The sequence below is a fragment of the Gallus gallus genome, chromosome 9, assembly GCF_016699485.2.
Source record: "Gallus gallus isolate bGalGal1 chromosome 9, bGalGal1.mat.broiler.GRCg7b, whole genome shotgun sequence".
NCBI classification, from domain to species: domain Eukaryota; kingdom Metazoa; phylum Chordata; class Aves; order Galliformes; family Phasianidae; genus Gallus; species Gallus gallus.
This window is the reverse complement of record NC_052540.1, coordinates 21,077,281-21,102,297: the sequence shown is the minus strand read 5'-3', so window position 1 is coordinate 21,102,297 and position 25,017 is coordinate 21,077,281. Positions and strand designations below refer to the sequence as shown.

The 25,017-nt window shown below is 38.9% G+C and overlaps 1 long non-coding RNA gene across 3 annotated transcripts in view; it reads left to right on the top strand.

Moving 5' to 3' along the window:
- The window catches only part of LOC101749407, a 229,987-nt gene that overhangs the window by 50,493 nt on the left and 154,477 nt on the right, over positions 1–25,017 (top strand). For all 3 annotated transcript variants that reach the window (XR_005862476.2, XR_005862475.2, XR_005862474.2), the window contains 6 exons: positions 1,547–1,673; positions 3,197–3,381; positions 8,845–8,974; positions 19,716–23,396; positions 23,927–24,030; positions 24,485–24,665. This is a non-coding gene — a long non-coding RNA (uncharacterized LOC101749407). The remainder of the gene's footprint in view (positions 1–1,546; positions 1,674–3,196; positions 3,382–8,844; positions 8,975–19,715; positions 23,397–23,926; positions 24,031–24,484; positions 24,666–25,017) is intronic.

Sequence of the window (25,017 nt, the reverse complement as noted above, 5' to 3'; positions counted from 1 at the left end):
TTGCAGAAGCAGACTGCAGACATTGGTTTGTGCCACATGAGCAGTTTCTCAGAGCTATTAGGAAATGTGCTGGTGATCATTAGCTTTCTCTAATTTATTTTGTGCTCTCTTATATCATTGAAACATAACATTAAAAACAAATATAATCATAACTTGCTAATATCAGTGGAAATCAATCAGAAATAGAATCATGTAGTCTAGAAAAAGAGGAAGAGATGTTAAGGAAACTGCATCCTCAGGGTTGTTTCTCCTTACTCTTTCCTGTTCATGATAATGTGATTTTTATTCCCCTGATGTGAACGTGGCAGGAAAACATTATCATAGCGACTAGCACAATAAAGTCCCGAGTCTTCCCATACTAAAAATTAATTATTTTATAATAATCCCTCAAGTAAGAGAAGATGTAGGGATATAATAGAAATTCCACAGACTTCAAAGTGTGTCTGAGAAAAGCTGTTATAACAAGAAAAAAGAAATCTCTTTTATATAATTAATCTGTATTTGCTATTAATTTCACAGCTCATGAAATAAATTGAATTAATTACTGGAGTTACTTACATGCATTTTAAAAGTACAGTAAATATTTCATAATTTTATAGTTTATCCTTAAAATCAGCAATACTCATAGTACATTCATATCTTTATTGATATTATTATTATCAGGGAAAGACAAGTTTCCTATACATTTTCTAAGTACAACTTTAAATACCACATCCCTGCACACTCTTATTTTCATCCCGTTGTCATGTGTGATAAAGTTAGATCTTTATCTGTCAGTATTATCCACGCTAACCTTGCCAGATTGAGTTTGTGAAAACTTTTTGGTATTGATCTCTTCTGGTTTCATCACATCTTCTCGAGCAGATTGCCTTTGGGCTTGGCACTGGGGGAATGCTGATTAGGGAGGGCTGTTTATTGTAATACTGATGGAGAATGACAATGAAGCTCCTGTTAGAAACATCCTGCCTGGAGAAAGACTGGTGCGAAGGTTAAATGCAGATAACGGTATTGGCAAATGGTGCAATAAATCTAATTGTGCTGTGATGCACAGCGCACGACTTGTTCTTTCCCTATGGGCCCAAAGTTCCCCAAAGGTGCTGGAGTAACGCAACTGAAAGGTGAGATCTCCCATTCTGCCTGTGGGAACATCGCTGCTCCCATGCTTTCAGTAAGTGATAGCAAGTGGAAGAATTGAGTGCAAATGTGGAGGTAATTACATGGAAAATAGTAGTGCAGGAAAAATAGGATGATAAAAAGGCAGCAATTAAGAACTGATAAGAGAACTGTAACATGGAGATGAGTGTATTAGTTCAACAGATTTTAAGTTTTAGGTAAACAGAAGTGATGTGTCAGAACAGGCGTAGACAGCACAATACAGACAAATGAGAACACAGTAGAAAAAGAAAAATACAATGAATGAACGTTAATTACTAATTGTAGATCAGCAGCACATAAAATATGTATAGCCTTGTACGTAGCTTGGCAAACATATATAGCTAAGGACTGTAGAGAGCTGATTCTATTTCCCACTTTGTTTCCCAAACAGAACAGATGCATTTTTTCCGCACACTCGGAACCTCAACTTGCAAGAAGTAGTGAAGGTTTGTGTAGAACTGGGGATGACAACTGAACGCAAGTAGTCACCAGCAAAACACAGAAAACATGACTGTTGGGTAGGTGAAGCTCTGAGCCCCACTGTGGTATCTGTACTGGGACCAGTGTAGTTCAGCTCATTCTCTACAAAACGAATGTATGGAAAAATTTATTCAGACTCTGTACACAAAAGGCATTTAAGCTGAAGTTTGTGATTTGTGTGGTAATGTCACAAAATCAGTGATTCAATATTTTAACTGAAAGCTAAAGTGGCACCTAAAATATACCTAGACCACCAGACAAAGATCCCATAGAGATGGGACTCAGTTCCCAGCCATGAATGTGTTTTATTCTTTAGCTTATCTCCTATGGCTGTTCAAAATTCTTTACAATGCCAAGAATTAGAAACAGGGAAAGACCTTGAAAAATCTGCAAACTCATCTTCTGTCATAAACCCCTCTTCCTTCTGTCTTCTGAAGCATCCATTGATTTTGAATGGCTTCAGGCTGAAGCACCTCAAAGTAAGTTTGGTTTCTGAAAAATACATGCTTGGTATTTCTGCAAATGGAGAAGGGTTTAGTGAAGTGCTGCAAATGGAAACACCCTTAATTAGCAGAAGATAATACATTGGGTTTTAATGGTATCTAGCACATATGTCAGCACTATCACCAGGGCCTGGCTACTGAAACTTTTGTGGGCTATGACAAGGACATGCTGCTCAGAAAATGTTGAAAACTGTGGAATTTGAATAGAGTGAAACAACACAAAACTAAGGTTTGTACTCTCTTTCTTGTCATTTATCTTGGGAGTATCAGATGGGACTGTGCATATGCTCTCTAGACACATGTTCTGCAATCCCCAGCTTCAACAAACCTTTGCTGAACTTGCAGAAATAATACAACTGGGAAGAAATCAATACCGTTTATTTTTCCCTTTACCTAAATCAGCCCTTCTGCAGCTGAATGAGTCCGGGGGATGCAGGAAGCCTGGGGCTGCTGCCAGCAGAGCTCAGCCTGCGGCGTGCCGCGCTGTGAGGTGCCAACTGAGCCATTTGCTCTGTTCCCAAACATCACTTTTCTGATGTGAAATCAGGCTGGGTGTAAGAACTTAATTAAGAGGGAAATGTGGCGTGCTGGCTGCAGCAAAGGAAACAATTGGCTTTTACAGGTTTTGGGCCCCAAGTGCTAGACTTTTGTTGCTTGTCACGTTGAATTCTATACAAAAGGCAAATCTGTCTGTAGGTCGCTGCTTTTCCTACCCTGGGCATTCGGCATAACGATGGAAACCTGGGGTTACTGGCGCTGGTGAGAGCAGCAGCTTGCCAAGGATGGAGCACTCTGAGACAGTTACATTTGGATGCTTTTGAAACTGAGAAGCCAACTAGTCAGGTTCAGGTTGTTCAAGGGTTTAGGATCCCACATCCCACAGAGCAGTGACAGGTGACATTCTCCACACAGGCAGCAGAGCTTCAGGGATACTGGGGTAACCCCAGGCAGGTGGGCACTCAGCTCAGCTGGAAATGGTTAGAGAAGGGGAAAGCATACAGAGGAATCAGCTGCTGGGCTTTGTGAAAGCTTTGGCCTTTCCTCTTCCTTCCTGATAGTGCCACAGCTTTGCCAGCTGGTAAGGGACTTTTCCATGTCTCCACCTTGGAGAGAAGAGTGTGGTGTGCTCTGATTTGAATGAAGAAACAGGATCATTGTGGTCTGTTTTCCCCATCCTTTGAGCCATCCCAATGCAGGAACCAAGAGAAGAAATCTCATTCTTTCTCTTCTGCCCTTGAAAAAGGTAAGTTTTGTGACAAGGACATTGTTTGGCTCAGTACAGCTGGTGGGGAACTAAAGGAAAATTCAGAGCACGCTACTTATTCTTTTCAAATTCTGCTGAATCAAGTGTAAACAGCTCACTAATATAGCTATTTTTGAAGACAAACAGTTTTTTACTTTATTGGAAAAGCTTTTTTTTTTTTTATATTGTATATGCCTTGGAGAGCCAATGTTAAAAGTGTGTTTTAACAGATTAATTGCCTTCCAAGTACTTTTTCCAATGAGACTTCGTAAAATCTCATCCTCCCCCTTTTTAAGACAATTAATTTGTCTCTTTCCCTTGTCAGACACACAGTAGCTAATTTATATGACGAGTTTTAAATAATCTCACAGTGAGGGTTTTGCCTCTACGTAAGCAAAGCACCACAGAAGTTTTGAATGTGGGGCTGGCAGAGCCCTGTGGGGATTACACAATCAGATGCTGTGTTTGAACAAAATGTGTATTTCTTCCTTGCTGGGGCATAAAGGCCCGAGACCTCTGCTGCTTAGAGATTGCATAACTCAAAAGGCAGCAAACATCCCTTTCTTTTTCTGGCTCAGGCTACTGGAGCAGCATGGAGGTGTCCCAATTATCCCGCCCACTGCACACCTCCAGAGGGCATGACAAAGAAAGAGGCACAGGCAAAGTGTGTGGGGTGCATGGCTGCTCAGTGTGTGCCTGATCTGTAGGAAGGGGAGTGGGAGCTGGGCAGAATGAAACCTGACAGCAGAAAGCTCGCATGTTCCTTGCAGTCAGACAGGGCTGATCAAGGCACTACAGTTTTTATGATACGTTCACTGAAACTGGAATAACAAATGGTCTGGAGGAGCTCATGTTTATCCCAGTGGTGTTTGAATGAAAGGTGCCTAATTCTAAGGATAAGCTTGCCTTTTCAATGGGTGCTTGTGCAGTTGACACCCAGGTGCTCCCTGATGCTGGCAGGTGCCAGTCCTGGTTATTCTGGCTGAGTGTCCTGCATGTGGCAGGGTCACCATGCAAACATATGTAAGAAACAGGCGTTTCTTTGCAATAGTACTTAAGCCATCCTAAAGCTTTATCTTATTTACTTCTGCTTCAAGAGAAATTAATGTAGCTGTCAGTACTTCTGTACTTGATAAAAGAGATTTTTAACAAAGCAATTTCACCAGCTAATCAACAATGTGTGCTTTCTGCTTTGATTTGTTAAAGGAAAATATTGGCTAAACAAAATTCTGTCTCTTTTACCGCACAATTTACTGGGGATATATGGCCTTCAGCAGAACAGTGCTATATTAAATTAATACTTCTCCAAACTTTGAGCTGCCGTATGTGAAGGGGTAATTACCAGCTCTGGTACGATCTATGCTGTGCGATCTATGGGCTATTTGCCAAGATTTACTGTAAGCACGGTGAAGGAGCAGTGAAAGCTGCCTGAGCTATAATCTTAACAAGAAGTAGAAATACAGTGCTGCTTAATTCAGCATTTGTTATAGACACTGCCTTTTCTAAGACACCACAGTTTTAACTTTCAAGTGTCCAGAGTTGGCTTCTTTAAAAGATTTTTTTTTTTCTGTAACCTGATATCTCTGAGACTTTAAATATACCATTCAGGTAGGGTTTGGTTTCTTTTTTTGTTTGCTTTCCCTCATCTAGCCACAGAATACATGTAATTTGAGTTTGGGGACAAAATGATAAATGAAGTCATGTGCTCTTTGGATTCCATGACTTCATACAATGAATAAGAGGGAGATTTGTAAAGGGCTTTGCCACAGCTTCTTGCTCTACAGCTTTACTTCTGCAGCAATCACTAATTAACCTTAAATATAGACCCGAGTTAAAAATGCCTGTTTTTCATTTTTTACCTACATGGAAAAGCTGACTCATAGTCAACAAACATTTGCATTGTAGTCATGGTAAGGGAGCTTATTTAATCAAAGGGAAGAAAAACCTTTCCAGTTACGCTTGCTTAGAGAAAATGAGAAAGCCCACTTCGTAACGTTTCAGAAGTATGCTTATTATTTACAGTATTTGTACATTTCTGGTCTGTTAGCCCTGACCAGATAGCTTAAATGGGCTCCCCATTTAGCAAGAGAGCAGTGTACATGTCAGATACACTGAAAAGAAAATGGGGGGAGATGAGTACATTTTTCCAGGTGATCTGAGAATATTGTTCTTTAAACATGGAGGGAAGTTATATTCTGGAAAATGTGAGAAGAATGTGAGGTGAATGCATCTCTGCACTAAAGAGAAGGAATAAGTATGAAAAGACAGAACTTTTGCAAGCTGACAAAAGAGCTGTACCAATACATTAATTTAATTCCCATCTTTAGTGAAAGGTTCTGGAGGAGTGAGTCCAAGATCCCCACTGAGGGTATCTGACACGTGGCTGTGTGATGCTCCTTGCTGCAAATTCAAGAACTGAGATGTTCTTGGCATATAACTTGCTTTCCTATTCCATATTTTAAAACTCTTTCATAAGGAGTAATATGTGCTGTAGGACTTGGGGTCAGTGGAGCTGAAATGATACACGGCATGAGTAGCTGGAGTGAAAGAATCAGGGGAAAAACACATCGCCTTCCCTGGGGGCTTTGAATGTAATCTCTGACTTCTGTCCTGGAAAGAAAATGGTGCTGTGTGAAGGTGCGGGGGCAGCTTCTCCCAGACCATCACTTACTGATACCGAAATAATCTCAGGCAGCACAAACTCTCCAGTACTGCTGCTTCTCCTTTTGGGGATATACCTGCCAGATGTTGAGGCATTGTGTAATTTTAACAAGCTAATTAAGGGAGATCATTAAATTCAGAATGGGTCCTAGACTTCAGAAGATAAGTCAGTGTGGATAGGTCTTGGGTATCTTCATCCCTGAGTTACAGCTGTTGATCCCAGGTTTGTCCAAGAAGGAGATGCTTACAATTGCTTTAGAAGTCTGAGTCTTGGAGTCTGGCAACCACAGCTATAAAATCTGTATTATTTTATTATTCCAAAGAAACATGGTGGTGGACAGAAGATGTGTGCATGTTTCTCTGTTTCACAAAATGCATCCTGCCATTTACTGCAGGAGCCATTGGGGCTCTCCATAGCAGTGATATTGAAACTTTCCTAGCTGATAGGGATCAGCACATATGCTGCCTTGGACATATTTCATCGAGAATGTACATAATCAGACTGAAATCTGTTTGATTTCAATCAAGGAATTAATCTAAAGAAGATTCCTTGTTTTATAGGACAAATTGGGAACCTTTTGCCTAATGTAACTGTACATCCCTTTACCATTTGGTAATTTTTCTGTTCACCTAACAGCAGTCCCTGCAATGGAGATCATTACACCAGATGCCTCTGCATATTTTAGAACAAGGGGTGGGATAAGATCTCTCAAAGCAGGACTGTCAGCCACTTTTGCAAGCAGGAGCCTCCACAGACCTAGAAATGCTGATCTCAGTGGTATTTGGGACTGAGCAGAGCAGCAGCTGCTCCTGTGTCCTCCTGGACCTGTGTCCTGCCAGCAGCACTTGTAATCCTTCTGTTTTGGTGATTGATGAGAAGAGCAGAAAGCAATGTTTCTTGGGAACCTACAGGTTTTTCAAGTGTCCAGGGACAGGCTTGCAACAGGCCCAGTTGGCTTGCAAGCCCTGACAGCCTCATATACCAGGTATAAATCACTTTCTCCCTCTCCTTTTCCATGGCCCTCAACCAGTGTAACTTCCAAGCAGAGTAGGATCACTCTCTGCCCCTGACAGTGGCCTCCTGGGTGTGCTCCATCAGCAGCAACACTGCCCTGGAATGTTCAAAGCCCAAAAAGTGCAGCGTGTGCATCTTCTGGAACACCTGAGCCACTTCAGCTGCTTCTCAGATTTAATGAGTTACTTCCTTGTTAGTAAGGAGAAAGACTGCTTCCTATTGAAAGGCTTATGCTGTTTGTGACTGTCTTCCAAAATATGCTAACTTTTAGATATGTTGTTGGAGCTATAACGTGCCATAATGTACACAGTATTCTCTATATACAGTGTTTAATAAGTTTTATTTTTGATTCTTTACTTTTCAGGAAGACCTTGGAGCACAAATGACACTTAAAGTATACTGGCATAGGAATCACTTTGTGATGTGTTTTCTGTGATTTGTTTGTGAAGAAAGGGGGAGAAGAGGATGTTTAGATAACAAAACAGAGGAGTGGCAGAATCCTAGGAAATACCAATAGTGTAAGGAAGGTTTATCAGATACTCCCACTTAATGCTTTCAGATGGGAGCATGTAGTGTAATGCAAAGGTAACACACTTGGAATTAGTAAACTGAAATGGTTACTTTGCACAATTTGCAATTAACCTTTGGAGCTTTTTATCACCAGATAACTTTAAGACCGAGAGCTTAGAAGGATAAAAAAAAAAAAAAAAAAGGATTATACGATATCCATGTGGATAATGAGAAGATCAAGGTTTATTACAGAAAATCAGAATGTATAAGAGAAATCCTCATGTTTTTAGGATTTAAGGTAATTGATGGGATCACTAAGCATTCACTGACAGGAGTAGGTCAGAAGCTTCCCCAAGGGCACTTCTTTCACCAAGTTTCTAGCATCTCTTTTTAAGAAGTATTACATATACTACTAGCCCAGATAAGATTTAAGACTGGGTAGTTTGTGAGACTAAACCGTACATGACAAGATTTAGATCCTTAGAAGCTGTTCAGAGCAAAGAGTTGTTCTGGGCAGGGATATGGAAGCATTTACAATGCTGTGAAGGCTTCTTTGATGTCTTTTAATCAAAATTTTACTACATGGTTAAATGTTTTCAAGATGGGAAAATGAATGTTGGGGAGAACTTTGCACAGAATTTATAGCAGTTGCTCCCAGCACAGAGATGTAGGCATGTATCCAACTCTCCCAAAGAGCAGCAGTGAGTGCCATGTCTTCCTCCGTGTGCCTGCTTTTCACCTAAGCCCCAGCAATGTGAGAAACAACAGCATGCTTAGGATCTTGTCTCTCAAGCTTCTTCCGGACAAACCTAGTTCTGAGTGTTCTTACAAGTGTTCTCCTCCTAGCAGGCTTTGGGAGCTCAGTGAGTGTCTCTGAACTTCACTCTTGGCCACTCCCTACTTGTTAGTTGAGCTGCTGAAGCACTAAAAGGGTCCCTTCAGTGCAATTGGAAGGGTGGCCAGGAGTTGGGTATGGATTGTTGCCACCCACGATAAAACCCTAAACGTGCAAGGCTTCCTCCTTTTCAGTCTCCCTCATAAAGTATAGGTCTTCCTTAAGCATCCCACTGGATGAGTTTTATAGAACTTTGCATTCAGGGTGCAGGAGATTTAAGATAGATGATGAGAATTCTTGACCTGTTGGAAATCCACATGACCTCACTTAAACATCTTATGCTGTTACGTTTGTCATAGAAAATATTGCATGCTATTTGAAGTTCATAATTGTGGATCAAGATTACACATGGTAATTATTATTAGTATTATTTTTTAATCAGGAATAGGTAAAATTGGACTGTAGTCTTAGAAAATCAAACCTCGCCTTGTGGATGAATCACTGCCATTGATGCTGGGAGAAGGGAATGAATATCCCTCAAACAAAGGATTTTATAGGATGCTAATATACAGGTATGGCTCTTCCAATCTTGCTGTTCTTTTTACAGTTGTATGTATAAGATTTTGTAGTAAAGCAATAACAAAATACTGAAAAAGAATCAGAATTCAGCTGAGATGCAAAGAGATCACTTTTAATCATAATTTACCAATCAAGCCATACATTTTGTAATGAATAAATAACCTACTTGATGATTTCACTCTGCTTATTTCTTTCAGTATCATATTGTCTTATGAAGCCATTTATAAACTTGGTGAGAAACTGCGCAGTGTAGTGTGAAATATTAGAAACTGTGCCTAGAACTTGATCAAAATTGATAGATTTCTACTGGGTAGATCATAAATTCAGTGCTTCCCTTAATGCAGTTCTGTTATTGCTTACATGCTGGTTGCTGTCATGCCACTGAAAACTGATTTAAGTAAATATAAGAAATTTTGCTTGTAAAATGGTGAGATCTATAAAAAAAGGCATTGAAAACTGGTTATAAGTATTGTTGACGTGTAAGATTTTCTGGGTTAATTTAGTTTGTAGTGGCTTCCAAGATCCCAACACAGCTGAGAAAACAAGAATTAAAAACAAACAAAAAAAAATTGTGAAAGGCTGAACTGTGAACACTACTTGAGTTCAATAAAACTCTTTATGTATAAATAACAGCAAAGTCACTGATTCTTGCTAAGGGCTGTTATTGACTTGAAGAGAAATCTCACACGCATCAGTCAATAGGTAGATTTGGCCATTAGATTTTTACTACTAAGTGAAATGAACTGAAGAAATGACCTGAAGTTAACTAAATATGTTATGTTTCGCAAAACTGTGTTTCCATGAGAAAGTGTAGTTGTAATAAAAATAAAGGTTTTGTGAAAGAGCAGATACTTAATGGTATAACATTTAGAAGGGAGAAAAAAAAAAAAAAAAGGAAGATATATTTGTGTTTCATGTGGCTACTGCCACTAAGCAGCGTAGATTGTATTTCTGTTGCTATTCCTGGCATACATAGATCACATAGAGTCACTGCAGTGACAAGGGACTGAATCTCATTGTAGACTTTTTAATGTATCTGGCTACAAGAGGGGCATGGTGACGGCTCTGCAACGCTGACTTTGTGCTCCTCTGGGGAGGACTGCTGCTCACTCAATAATGAACAAGCGTCCTCCTCTTTCCCTTTTGTTCGCAAGAAGCTAGCTACAGTCCAGGCGTTCCTGTGACCTCTTTCTTCTAGAACGAAAGGTTAATTTTGAACACTTAAGTTTCTATGAGAAGTCCTGGTATCTATTTATTTTTACTTAAGGAGAGCAAACTCTCATCTGTAAGAACTCTGAAGGATCTGTTCAGAAAAATACACTTTTGTTAAACACTTCGGAGTACACAGAGCTGAAACAATTAGAAAGGTCATAGAAAGGTTTAGAAAGAAATTAAAAGTATCCCTACTCGATAGTGTAGGCAGTAAAGAAATGTAGCAAGAAGATCCAAGGGCTTTGGATCTTGCTACACAAGGGCATTGTATACGAGAAGATCCAAGGGCTTCTAGAGGGGCAGGTCAGCTGTCTCTTTACAAAGATATTAGAAATGGGTCTTTGAATTTATTGGCATTTTCCAGTAATTCCTGGCAACTTCAGATAATATTGAGATATTAAATAGAGGTTTTCAGCGCTAAGATACTTTGCATGTAACCATGCAAAAAACCAATCAACCAAAAATAACCCTTTTATATATTACTTTAAATAATGAGGCATAATAACAATGGTCTTATATTAACTTGAATTCTGTTTACTTTCATATTTCAAGATCCTGTATCCAAATATAAGATGATTTAGTAGCTCAATGCATATGCTAAAATATGGTCTGCTTTCATAGTAATAATAACCAATGCAGTAAAAATGCTGTGGCTACTTCTTTTCAAGTGACCCCTCTGCAAGGGGACAACAGAACACAACCCAAATGGATTGTGCTATTGACTACTGTATTTCTTCCTTTCATTGCTCCCTATTACTGAGGCATTGAGATCCAGCTTTACACAAAATCAATTTCAAATCAATTTTATCATTTTTAAATAAGAATTCAGTCCCAAATTTTCCATTTAGCACTACCAGCTTATATATAAATGTCTTCTGTGACAAAATATAAGGATAATTGTGTTACCCTGCATTCTAGAGAAACATTATAGACTGAACAAATTTTACGATCTGAAGATATTAAACTGATCTGTTAGCAGTCTGGTTCTAGGCAAATACTTTATTGGGCATTTCCTTTATCAGCAATTATTGTCTTGTTCTTGACGGATGCATTCTGTGTAAATATCAAGATACTGCATTTTAACCAGTGGGTTTTGTTTATATTTATCTAAAATCTGTTGCATGGTGCCTGACTGTATCTGCAGATGGCGTTTTCATTCACATTCCTCATTCCTGGACTGTATTCTACTGTATTTACATACTTCTCAGCTGCTATTAGCCAAGCAGTCAGTAGGGTAATGGTCATTTGTAATATGTGGCAGAATCCCTGGGGCCATGGCTACAAGCCTGGGGCAAGGATCTGGGCGAGCCATCCCTGACCTCAGCAGGTGTACAACAACTCCATCCCAGTTCTCATGCTGGTACCACTGGGTCCCAACCTCCATGAGCCCCCAGGCTGTGTTACTGTGCTCCTAGTAATTACTCTGTATGCCTTTTCACTTTAAAATGACTGTGAAAATGGTTCTGCCACAGGTCGTTGCAATGTCTGTAGTGTGATGGTGAGGTTGTGTCATGTTGTGTGGCCTGTAGGAATCTTGGAGGACTCAGGGCTTGCAGAAAGTGTCTGTGCACTGTCCAGAGCCTTTTGTTGGTACTGCTTGAATTGACAGAAGTCTGGAAGGAACTGCCACCTTCTTGGTTTGCTCACAGTGAGTGGAAATTTAATATATGCTTATTGGGAGTGGTTAGTGCCCATGCTGAAAGACAAGGTATTTTACAGGCTTAGTATATAATCTTTTTAATAGTTAACTGCGTTTAAGTTGCTATGACACAGCCTACAGTATTATGACTATGCCTAGTTATAAAAACAACAGAGATGGTGATCAAACGGTTGAGTTGTGATTTCAGGTTGTGCATCTCTCACCCTGTCCCAAAATCTGCTAGGAAAACTAGATCAGTGAGAGCCTATGCACCTAATTAGGCACCCATTCCCCAGTTACTGTGGTAGTTTGAATACTGAGCACTACAATGAGAGTTTCAGGTTGGTTTTTGCTTTTGAGATGGATTTCTATTGCTCTGTCTGTCATGATGGAGGTGTAGTGAACTGCTGTGGTATTTCACACAGTGTCATTTAGTTATGGTGACCTATCAGCTGAATATAAAAAGACGTTGGGCAGGCAAGCTAATATTTCACAACTCTTTAGTTTTATCTTGCTGTGATTCTTGGGTATAACAACATATATGGAAAATAGCACTGTAAACATGCCTACCATAGATGCCATTAAGTAAGTGGACTGGTCAGACATTCTGACAATAGATATTGATATACAGAAAAAATCCAACACCCAAATCCTTCCCAGGGAGAAAAAAAGCAGTTTGGCTGATGCTGCATCACATCGGTCTCAAACGCTGCAGCGGTTCATCTTGGCAGATAGCACAACAGCTTTATTGACTTTGTTTTTCCTTGTTTTACTATTCAAAGCTGTGGTAAATAATTTAAGATTAAAGGGCATTTAAACTGCAGGAAATAGATGAGACCGAATGATTAGCCATTCCTGTGCTTAGTGGCATCTCAATCATACTGCTATCAGTACATCTCTGCCTTGCCACAGTGTGGGACAATGAGGATCTTGGCTGACTTTCGGAGCCAGCTTGGGCAAACAGTGCAAGTCCTGCTCCAGTCCAATAGATAACCACAATAATTATTGGCAGCCATGGAACAGATAACTGTTTCTTAGGTATGCTGTCATTTCCATAATACCGTCTCCAGGAAATGAAGCAAAAAAAATGCAGAAAATCATTGTTATCCTGTAACAAAAGTCACATTTTCAGTTGCACTCGTTCTGATTTTTTTCTTGATGATTGTTTCAAGAGTAGCTTTTTCTCTGCAGTGAAGCGTGACCTTTCTTTTCAACATGAACTTTACAGTGTGCTCATTTCCCTGGTAAGCTAATAAGGGAATGTGTGTGGATATATATATAAAAGAAAAGAAAAAAAAAATGAAGCTCACTTGTAAATTCCTAGCACACTCCCATTTTATCTCTTGTCCTCATAAACGACCTTTTATCACCCATGTTAGACAAAATCTCTTCATGTTGTAGCACTTGCAGATGAAATTATGGTTTTGGCTAGACGTGTTCTATGGGTATGCATAAGACCAGCAGAAATACTGCTCATTTCCATTTGTTCCTTGCCTACCGAGTAAGGTTTTTTTCATATAGCAAGTGCTGAAGCATACTATTGACCTCTGCAATTTGCTGCCAAGTGACTGAAGTGGTAACGAGCTATCTATGAAAGGTGAAAAATTGCCATTCAGGCTTTGCATGCCTTATGGGCATTAAAACATTCAGGTGTGGTTTTTGGACTGTGGCTCAACTTACACAGAGAATTAGAAGCCTGAAATCAACCTTTATTTTCTCCAGACTTAGCTGGAATACCGGACTCTTAGAAATCCTTTCAAAACAATTTCATCATTATTACTGTAATCACTGCACAAGTGGGAAATCCTGTACAGAATGCCTCTTGTTGCTATGGGACGTTGTGGTGGCAGTTCTGCTCACAAATTGATATTATCAATCACAATTTAGTCATTACAGGTTTGCAGCAAGATTGTTGGCCTGCAAATTGTTCCTAATTTTACTGCATGAGACTGAAGATCTATAGCACTGCAGAGTCTGGAAACGTTGTCTTTTTTCTTTTAAGTTGTATTAATATTATTTGACTCTACCCAGATTTTATTTTTAGTAGAGGTACTTCCTTTCCTGGGCTGCACAGTGCTGGGTCCATATAAGAAAACACAAGAATGCTCTTTTCTCTACAGAGCCTTTTAAACTAGAGGACTCTTTGCAACTGAGAAGATGTATTTCAAGGGAAATCAGTTTTTGTTTGTTTTTAATTAAACAGTTCTATTTTCAGTGCTGATTTCCTCATTGCCCCCACTGAAAACACAGACATGATCTGGCCACATATTAGCAGCCCCTTGCTGAAACAGACCAAGCTGAGATGGAGCATGACAGTTCCCAGCTCCATGCACAAGCTGTGAAATACTTGTCTTGGTTCTGAGTTGTGGATTTCATCTTAGTGCTTTCAGAAAGGAAAAAATAAAAATAATAATACAGTCCAGACACATCTTCAGTACCAAATCCTCCCTTATCCTCTGTGTCTGCCCTAGCACGTGGGTCATGCAGTAGTAGGGAGAAAGGTGGAAGAGAGCGTAGAAGTCTTGATTTATGAGCCTGGAAATCAAAGGATATTTTGCAACCTATCAGCACTAGTCTATACTGGGATTTTTCAGCAGAAATTTTAAAGGATTGCCTGCAGATCTGGCTTTTCTGAGTTATTCAGTATGCCTACAATTGTTTGTGTGCATGTGACTAATAGGAGAGCTAGAGGGCAAGCATTCACCACTGTGCAAACCCCCATCTTAGTTCTAATTAAATGTGTCTGTGTTTTCTGTGGCAGAGGAACGGTGGCCTTTGACTGGCATACTCCAAGAAACACTGCTTCTGTTATCTGTAGTCCAAGAAATTGTGATTTTAACGTCCAGTTTTGAACACTGAACCACAGCTCAAGTATTTCTCTCACCATGTACTTAGGAGGTGCTTCAGCCCCTTGTTAAAGCAGCTTTCCTCTACTTGGCAGCCAGAAAAGCCTTGAGATACTGCTGTTGTTTTGTGCAATCATAAAAGTGCCTCTCATTAGAAGAAGGGATTCTTTTCTCCACTTGGAAGATGAAAGTTAGACTTCTTTATTACTTTTAATTTGTTGAGAAAAGGCACTTAACATCATCTGGATGAAACTGACCATCTTCTGCACAATTAAATTGGTAGGAAATTAAAGGTCTGAAACCAGAAGTCTAGACTGGCAATCAAACAGTACTCCGGGATATGCTGAAGACGCAGGATGGTTACAGCAGCGACTAATATTTGTAAATGAAGAACTGTAGTAGAGTCTTAACTGGGGAGGCAGAGACAAAGACTGACTTGTACAAGTAACAATAAAGGGAAATTACCAGATATGACTCTTTAAACATACCCAAATCAAGAAATACTGATTTCATTTAATGAAAAACCTCAGTTATACCTGCATACCCTGCTACAGCCTGTCTTGTAAAGTTTATGGGGATACCTATATGATAGAATGCTGAATCAGTTCTGAGTTGCTTTTTGTCTTGTTTTTCACATCACTGATTGCTCTAATTCTTGTTCTAAAACTCGAACAAAAAAACATTATCAGTTATCTTGTAGAAAAGAGCTCCTCTTGCAACGCAAAGATGTTTTATGATTGTATTGCACATCTCCCACATTCATTTAGCGCAATAAACAATACAAAGACAGCTTGTAGGAAATGAATCCTCTCTGCATTATCTTATTACCTGAAGCTGCACATGCTTCCTCTAGCTGAAAGAGTGCAGGAATTATTATGTTGATACACTGAATTGTAATATTAAATCAACACACAAGAGGCGAACAATTGGCTTCCTTGAACACTCCTCTCACCACCTCCTCTCCCCCCTCACTTCCAGGTTCTGTGTTTAGATTTCAGTATTCAGTAAACTAGTGAATTTCTCTACTAAAAGCTGAATGTAGAGCCAAACGTGGTGAGTGGGATCTCTGGGACAGTGGAAAATTCATTAGCTTCTTCTAAAGTAGATCTTAAAGATCAGACGGCAAAAACATCCATGTGATACTTAGGGCAGTAGTGGTCCCTTTGTGTTTGGCACTGGTGAGACTGGACTTTGAATGCTGCACTCAACCTCGGGCTGCTTGCTACAAGAAGGACCGTGACTTGCTCAAGGTTGAGCAGAGAAGAGCTACAAGACTGGAGAAGGACTAGAAAATGGGAGTTACAGGAGAAACTGCGGCTGCTCAGTCTGGAGAAGAAAAGGTTGAGGGGTAATCCCAATGCTGTCCACAGCTCCCTAAAAGGAGATTCTAGTGGAGAGAGTGCCAGTCTATTTTCTTAGATGACAAGCTATGGGACTTGAAGGAACAACCCCAAGTTGTGCCAGTGGGTGTTTAGGGTGGATGTTAGGAAGAATTCACTCATGGATAAGGGGGCCAAGCATTGGAACAGGTTCCCCAGGTGTGTGGGGTGTTCCCATCTCTGAGGGATTCTAAGAGATTTGTGGATGTGGCACTAAGGGGCATGGCCTAGTGGTGGGACTCAGTAGGTTGGGTTGATAGCTGGACTCAATGACCTTGAATGTTTTTTTCCAATGTAGTTGATTCTGTTTTGGGGAGAGCATCTTATAGCTTAGCTGCTGACATAGGCTTGTTTTGATTCAAAGAAAACCAGAAGTGTATTCTTCCAAAACCAGTTTTGCTTGGCTAAGAAGTAAGAATGGGCTGAAAAACAAAATTGAGGCTGTTTTGTAATACTCAGCACTTGGTAAAGAGAAGATGAAGTAAGTAATTACCATACCAGGAAGGTTTGTATGCAGATAAATGTCTGAAGGTAATGAGAAGAAACTCAGCAAAACAGAATTATGTAGAAAATTTGCCTCCTATCAAATGGGCTCATTGTTTATGTACCCTGACAGAGGGAATGTTTAATATCTGAACAGCCACTTAGAGGGTACACTGGGACTAATAAGCAGTCTAATCCTCAAAGTACCTTAGCGTTTCTAAATGTCATTAAAAGACACTCCATGAGATAAGAGCTAAATATATATTCTAGCTATCAAAACCAGATTGCTGTGGGAAGGGTATGAAACTGTGCGTGTATAATATCCTACTCTTAATAGTAGAAGATCAGTTATTTATCACTAGAGAATGATGGGGAGGGGAGGGCTCCTATGTCCTTTTCTTTTCCTTTCAATCCTCCTGTTAACACCTATGATCTAACAACATGGCTTCATTATTTGCAAAAAGGCAAATTTGATACTGAGGAGGAAACGATTGTGACGTAAACATTTCTATTCAGATAGATTAAACCATTGTAAGATTTAAAAATATTGACTTTGATACGGAGAAGTAATGTGCTGGTACTATGAGGGCTGCTCTGAAAGTAATGCCTCCTATTTTATTATGCTGTACCATCTTGACAACATACAGGAGGTATTACTTGTGGAAGGACTCATGTAGATGGACTAAGAAAAATAGACATCAACAAGGAACCTTCTGTTAATGGAACCAGAGTTTTGAGGCAGGTACAGTAACAGAAGCTCAGCACACTGTCTCGGTGTGATCACAGCAATGACTAATGCATGTATTAACTCAGAGGAAGTTTTCAAATGAAATATTTGCTATCTAATCCATTACTTCTTTAGTTGATTTTCAGGTTCTTTCTTGAAGTTAATGCATATTCAGTGTAATTACTGCTTCCTCAAGATCATTTATGAGAGCATACAAATAACTAATTAGACATACTTCACACCATGGCGGCCATGTGAGAGATTTCATTCATTTATGCATATAGGGAATACCAGGAAAGTGTTGCTGCTTACAGTAATAGGAAGAGAAACAGCCACAACATAGCACATGGCTGAAGTGTTTGGTGGTGGTGTACACAGATTGCACCACAAAGCTGCTCAGATCATAAAAGAACTGCTTTTGTAATGTGAAATTGCATTAAAATATGATTAAAAACTAATCCAACTTCTAACTGGAAATAGTCTGAAACGAATGGTTAAATCCTCATATCAATATATTAAAAGGTTGCCGATGTCAATTTTTTAATGATTTCATTTTAATTCTTGTGATGAGCACCAAGAAATAACTGGTTTCAGAGAAGTGAATTTCAGTTTTCTGGAGTCCAGATATAACTGATTCCACTTTGTTCAATTCTTGATCACTAATGTTGTTTGGTCAAACCATATCTGCCTCTGCAATGGCCTTTGAGGATCCTCTACCCACCATTTTTTCCAGTCCCTTTTTATTTTCCCTGATTTTTTATTCTTTTTTATTTGTTATGTTTGGGTTTTGGTGGGGAAATGTATTAAATTAATTAAAAACAAATAATAAATGTACCTCAGCATTTAGCAGGGCATTTAGGTCATTCAGATTTCACTTAGCAAGCTTATTGAAGCAGAATCTTTTGAGATATATTTATATGCTGTTTCATCTGACCGAGCAAATATTAAAATGCATTCAAATGAAACCTCTTGTTTCAGCTGAGTACACAGTTGAGATGCTGAAGGCTAAGCAACAGTTCTTCCAATTCCATATATAATAGCTTTACAGATACACATATTTTTTAAATAATAGATTAAGTAGTGTTGAAGGTGTGTGTTTAGATAGAGAACGTAAAACATGAACAAATAACCTACAGCATATTTTCACTACATTTTCCCTCCAATATCTGATATCAGTAACGATTCTTGCATGATTTTGTGGGTGCTGAATACAATTATCTTACTAATAAACCAGTGAACGTTGCAAGTATTATAAACGAGAGGTCAGAGCTGAAAATATACTTTGTTAGTTGGATGGAGCCTTAGACTGGAAATCCTCAGTGATGTCTCTTCTCCAAATTTTGGATGCTTTGTCAGGAATGAGGTGTGTTATGGAGTAGGATGAAGCTGGTAGTCTGCTCGATGTGTGAGAAGGGATTTTTATAGAACTTTTCCATAGCCTTGATAGGTTACAGCATACAGATAGGACTGGATAGCACGTTCTACACCTTTGCTGTTTACAAGCTCAGTGTAAGCTTCTGCACATAACACTGGGTTTTTGCAGAAGAATTTCTCTGGACTGCGTTGAACTGTTTTAGGTTTACTTACTTCAGGAGTCTTCCTGAATGACTATCTGGCACTCAAGAATGTAATGAGCCATTTTAGAAAGATTATCATCTTTGAGAGCATCTCAGATTTTTCTACTTAGTAGAGGAGAAGAGGTTAAAATTCCCTATCACTGTATAGTGCAAACTCCAACTTATCTGCACAGTATCAGAACTGGCACTCTTTGTGTTGTTGTATGTGTTCTAATTATGTATAAAATAACAGTTGATCTATAACTGGAGTCATGATTTGCTCTTCTATAAATGAAAATAATCGTTGACATATAACTCTCTTATTTATATTCAAAATTACTGCTTTTTACAGTAATTGATTCTCAGGTTCATAGTGTAGTTGTGTGAGGAGGATTGTGGTCCTCATGTAGAAATTGAGCTGTTCCTCTCATTTTTTGACGTGTATTCTTTCACTTATGGCCTATGTAATAAATGGTTAAGATTAAAAAGTAAAATAGAGCATTCTAAATAAATAACTTAGCCAAGATAAAATATTTCTGGAGGTTAATGAGGTAGCACAGAAATCCTTTGTATTTTATTTAAGAATCTTGAAAAGTTCTTATAATTAGAGTATATATTTGTCTCTAAACTTCTCCCAAATCTGTATTTTAAGGTAATGAATACAGAGTAATGGTGGCTTACTGAGTTATCTTTCAAATTTTTAAAATTTATTTGCATATAAAACTAAATTTCAGTTATTCTGCTCTTCCAAATAGTTTTATGCATACAATCCAACCATCTAACTCTTGATGCTTTGAAAACCAAAGAGAAGAACTCCACCAGACCGGCATTTCTAATGACATGTTGTGCTTTCAGTGTTTTGTTAATGTATGGTGTTGTCTCCACCTTGCAGGATAGAGGATATGCCAAAAATCTGTGTGGGTCAAAAAGTGACTGGAAGGAAGAAAAGAATCCACCAAAGAAAATCCTTAGAGGAAAATTCTGTCACATAGAAAGATTTCACCTCAGCTTCAGCGGATCCTTGAACCACAAATAGCTGCAGGCTGGGAAAGTATTCTGGGGAATATGGTTGTGTTCTGTAAATATTGGCTGTGGGCAATGTTGAAGGACGTGAGACTACGTGCATGTTCATTTTGAGCTGGACCAGCCATTCTTGTGTATCTGTTATTTGTGTGTTTTCAAAAAGAAAAAAAAAAGAAAAAAAAAGAAAAGCTCTCTGAGAGACACTTCTCTCTTTCTATTTTTTGTTATTCCAATCCAGTCTGTTTTCGGGGCCAGGGAGGGAGACACTGGAGGATCTCAGTGCCCCTAGGCAGATGGCGAATGAGGGAGAAGTGCCTGCGGGGCTGAGGCTGGCGGCGTCTCTTTCAGACCAACATGCCTTGGTCCCCCTGCAGCTGGGAAGAGCACAGAGCTTGTTAGTAAGGTACAGGTGTCAGCAGATAATGAACAGGATTGTTGTAAAAAAACAAAACAAACAAAAAAACATGGAATAAGAAACAATTTATTTATGATGTATTGACAAGGATATGGAAAAAATCCCAAGAGACCATAACAGGAAGACACAATATCATGGCTAATAACATGCTAAATAAATTTTATTTTATGATGAAACCTCCCTATGACTGGAAAGGTTGACGTTCAAAACAATTGTGACCTGTGTGCAGCACATGTAGCAACAGGCATGGCTCCTGCCTTCTCGCGGTGGGGCTGTCCAAGAAGCACAACGATGCCTTTGGGAAATACAGCTGCAGGCATGAGCTGTGTTTTCCCCAGTAGATCAATTTTTCTAACTTTAGAACAATGAAAGAGGCATAACATATTATAAATTGAAATTACCCTGCATGGTTTTAACTGTGCAGTTGGCAAAGGTCATTAAGTAATGTCATTCCCAGCCATACGCCACAGGGAGCAATCTATCATATATTATCTAGCATTCTGATGGAAGTAAAAAATGATTAATTTTTACCATCTCATGTATAATTTACTTATTAATGTTCCTTGCGAGACAATCTGGTCTTGATTATTTGGCTAATGCATACTGAATCTGAGCTTTGTATTTTTCTTTGAAGAGATTAGGGCAGTTATTGTTTTTTTTTGCGAACCATGGACATTTGAGATCCAGAGTAATAAAGTAGGTATTGAATAGCATTCAATAGAAGAGAAAGAAAAATATAATGCTGAAATGGATCATGACTGTTCAGGATGCTTATGAGATTCTCACACATCCCATCCCAAAGTGCAAAAGTATCCATTCACCAAAGCCTAAACTGAGATGTCTTTAGCTTTATTTTACTTTCTCTAGTTTTTGTTCAAGCTCTAAAAAACATTTCATTTTATACTTGAATATAAGCATGGTTTAGTCAGATTACTTGAGTTTTCATCAAAACAAGCATGTAATAAATTAGGACTTTTTCATTTTAAAACCTGAAATGCATCCTGGTTGATATGAGGACAAGGACTGTGTGGTTGCTGAAGTATGTTGTCAGTTTTTGGCCTTCAAGGGCTAAATCATGTTTTGAGATAAATGATGCTCTTCAAAGTAATCCATATTGAGTACTGTGAGTTCTACATAGTTTTAGTTAGAGTTCATTTATAATAATAAGAAGCACCTTAAATTTAATATTAATTTTTTTTAGCTGTTGTTCATAAGGCAGCTTTAAAATATAAAATACCTTATTTTATATTTGTATTGTAATAAAAGCCACTGAAAGACTAGGAGAAGACACACATCTGTAAATGATTATATGATCTGGCATCAATACCTCTCAGAATTTGTCTTGTGCTGTTTCATATTTTGAACTTTCACTTTGCAATTACACTGTCCCTCTGTCAGGCCTGGCAGATCATGCTTCATGTGCATGAGGTTTAACTCTGACTTCCACTTCAAGGATACTAAGTTATTTTTTGTTTCTTTAGCATTTTACCCATACCTGATTTCACTAATGGCTTAAAAAAAAAAAAAAAAAAAAAAAAGTTTCTGCTTTTTTTTTTTTTTTTCCCTGATAAAAAGGTCTAGATCTGTATCAGTAAAAACATATTTACATAGTTATGCTGAATAATCAGTAGCGTCAGCCTCTTTGGAAAAGAATCAAAATGATGTCTTTCCAAATGACACAGATCAGCAATGCTTCAAAAGAAGAATTTGTTGAATTTCTACCAGGAAGTTTTCTCATGTCTCTCCCACTCCTTAAATCAAATATTACACAGCACCAAAGTATGTCAGCCCCAGCAGTCCCGTAAGATGAAATGAAAAGCGTAGTTATCTGCAGAACCTTCAAAACACATGAAAAAGAATTCATGGTTGAGGTTGTTCAAAGGAGGCTAAAGGAGAGGAGGTGGAAGCAGTTGGGTGCATCCTGCCCTGAAAATCCTCATCTACAGGTTGCAGTACTTTTGATAATGATATTACTCTATCTTCAGGAGCAGATTAATTATGTGCAGTTCCCAAAAAGATTTCTTGTACTTACTTTTTTACTGCATCCGAAGTGGAGAACTGACTGGAGACCCCACGGCCATCTGATTTCACCAGTATGCAAAGAATATTTTGTACCATGAATAGTGTTTATCTTAGAAAAAGAATGATCTACATAAGGGAATGTTGATTTTCTTAGAGCTGCTATCAATTTTTTAATTTAAAATAATACTTCTCTTCAATTTTTATTGATAACTGTCATCAACTGCATATGCAGAATGGGTCAGGTTGTGTAGATTTTGAAAAATTTTACTAAGTGTGAAAAGTTTTGTGGTTTTTTTTTTTTCTGTGGCCTAACACTGTACTCTCCAGCTCATTATCTGATCTCCTGTTGTCAAAGCCAAAGAATATCCCATCAGCCATTTTTCATTGCTCCAACACATCTACATTTTCATGTTCTTTCTTCCCATTAATGCTTTTTTGTTGTTGTTGTTGTTTTTTTTCCCAAAGATATGATATTCTCACACACTTGAAGTTCAGTCTCATTCACATTTTTAATGTCTCTGATTTTCTTCTTATTTTATTTCTGATCATCTGGTTTCACTGGTGGTGTTCACTGCTCACTCCTTTCCCCCATATCATTAATGATGATACTACAACTGGAAATAATTTAGCACTCTCATGCACTTGTAGTTGTGTTTGTGATACATATGTAGGTGATATTTACTTCTCATTGGAGCTTCTTCAGTAGGAGCTGTGACACCAACACCAGTAAGTGTTGGCTTAAGTCTGACCCATAAATTATCTGTTTCCACTTCTTTTAGAAGTATGTTTTTACATTGGCTTGTGGGCAAAGTAAAAGCCAACGAAACAGCACTCCTTTGTCTGCCTACCTCTGTCTTTCACATGTAGACACAGCCCTTTTCTGACTGACATATGTGAGCAGGTGATGGAGACAAGAGGCAGACTGTAGAGACGGTTGTAACTTTATACTCTATTTATCCTACTTCTATTCTCTCTTAGCTAGGTCCAGCATGAAGCTCCAAAACTTCTAAACCCTGCAGATAGATGGTCTTCAGAATATGCAGTGGAGTTTATCCAGTTTAACTCAGCCCAGCTGATGCCAGCAGGTGGAGTTTCGCTGTGAGGTTTGTAAAGGTCTGTGTCTCTTGAGAACTATCCAGCTTAAGTTCATCTCTCTATGGTCAGGAGTGGCCAATAGGCAGAATAGCTGTTCATCTCTACAGTACTCTTGTCTAATTGGCTGACTGGTGTCATCTCTCAGGCTCTGAGGACAAGAGCAGGGTGTAAGCCACTCTTGCCTCTAATTAATGAACTCTTGAGTCTGCCTTATTGACTTCAATTAGCTGATGAACAGGCTGAGGCAGTACTGGGTTATCAGAGATGAACCTTTCAAACAGCCAAGTTAGGGGGATTTTCCAGCATGCAGATGGTCTGGATGTTAAAAGCTGCCTCAGAAATGCTAAGTGCCACTTAACAGTGGTGAATGCATCACGGGCATGCTATTAGATATTTATTTGTCACGTTTTACCAGATTTTGAGGATAAACACAATAGATTTAATAGGACAATGTCATTCTGGAGTGCTAAGAATTACACACTTGTGTTGAAGTAGTTAAAAGCAAAGGATCTCATTCCTAATTGTTTCTCATTTGTTTGGGTCTTTAGGCCAATGCCATCTTAAAGTAGACTGTCTATGAAACGGTACTGAATGAAGATACAAATGTTTATTTCCAGTTTGTGCTGGTATAATTTATCCTTCGGTGCCACAGGTAATGAAGTAGCAACCCATGAATTACAAACAGGAGAGATGAAAACTATTCTCACTGTGTATTTATTCAGGCTGTATTGCTGTTGTATCTGAGAATCTTCTGAGGAATGGATGTGTCCTCACAGCAGATCTCTCAGCAGGTTGTGTTTTTCCCACTGTCCAGATGGGACCTGGGATGCCATGAGGTTAAATGAGTTGCCTGACATTACACAGGCAGTCTGGAACAAAAGTGAGAGCTGAACTGAACTCCTCTGTCTCCCACTTCAGCACCGCAGTCAGAAAATAACCCTGTAAAATACCTTTCTCAGGGAGCTGTGGAAATGAAGGGGAAAGAGATAAAAACTTTAGGGGAATAAATACCAAGTGCTTTTTGTTCAATGTACCAGATTGCTGCAAAGTAGAAAGAGCAATTGGCTAATCATTCTCTGACCATCTTTTCATCTGCTCTTTTGCAGCTGCACCATTCCCACTGGTCACTGAGGTCCTAACCAGTGCACTGCTGTGTGCATGAAGTCCTGCTCTTATCTGCTCAGTCTGGTAACTGAAAGTGCAAAGTGGCAATTAGGTTCACCATTAGCCCATCAGCAAGTGCACATTCAGGATCAGATCTACGTTTTGCATGCCCAAGGCTGAGAGGTTGGCCTATAGAAACGTTTATCTGTATCACATACTAAAGTATCTGCCGTGGCTTTTGCCAGTGTTCCTACTTTACCATCCCATATTTGAGCTATAACTTTGCTGGAGAAGTAAGATGTTTTACATTAAGCAATAAAGGATGGCATGGATATCCTAGTTGAAACACAGTGCCTATTATACATGCAAATATTTGCATTTCAGTGAGCCTTTGGAGCAGCATCACTTTAAGGAAATCATGTTTGAAATGCTCCCAAATTGAGCTATTAATGTTTTTATCCTTATTGTGCTGTATGATCTATCCTTCAGTGCTCAAGGTAATGAAGTGTTAACCCACTATGTGCAAATGGGATGG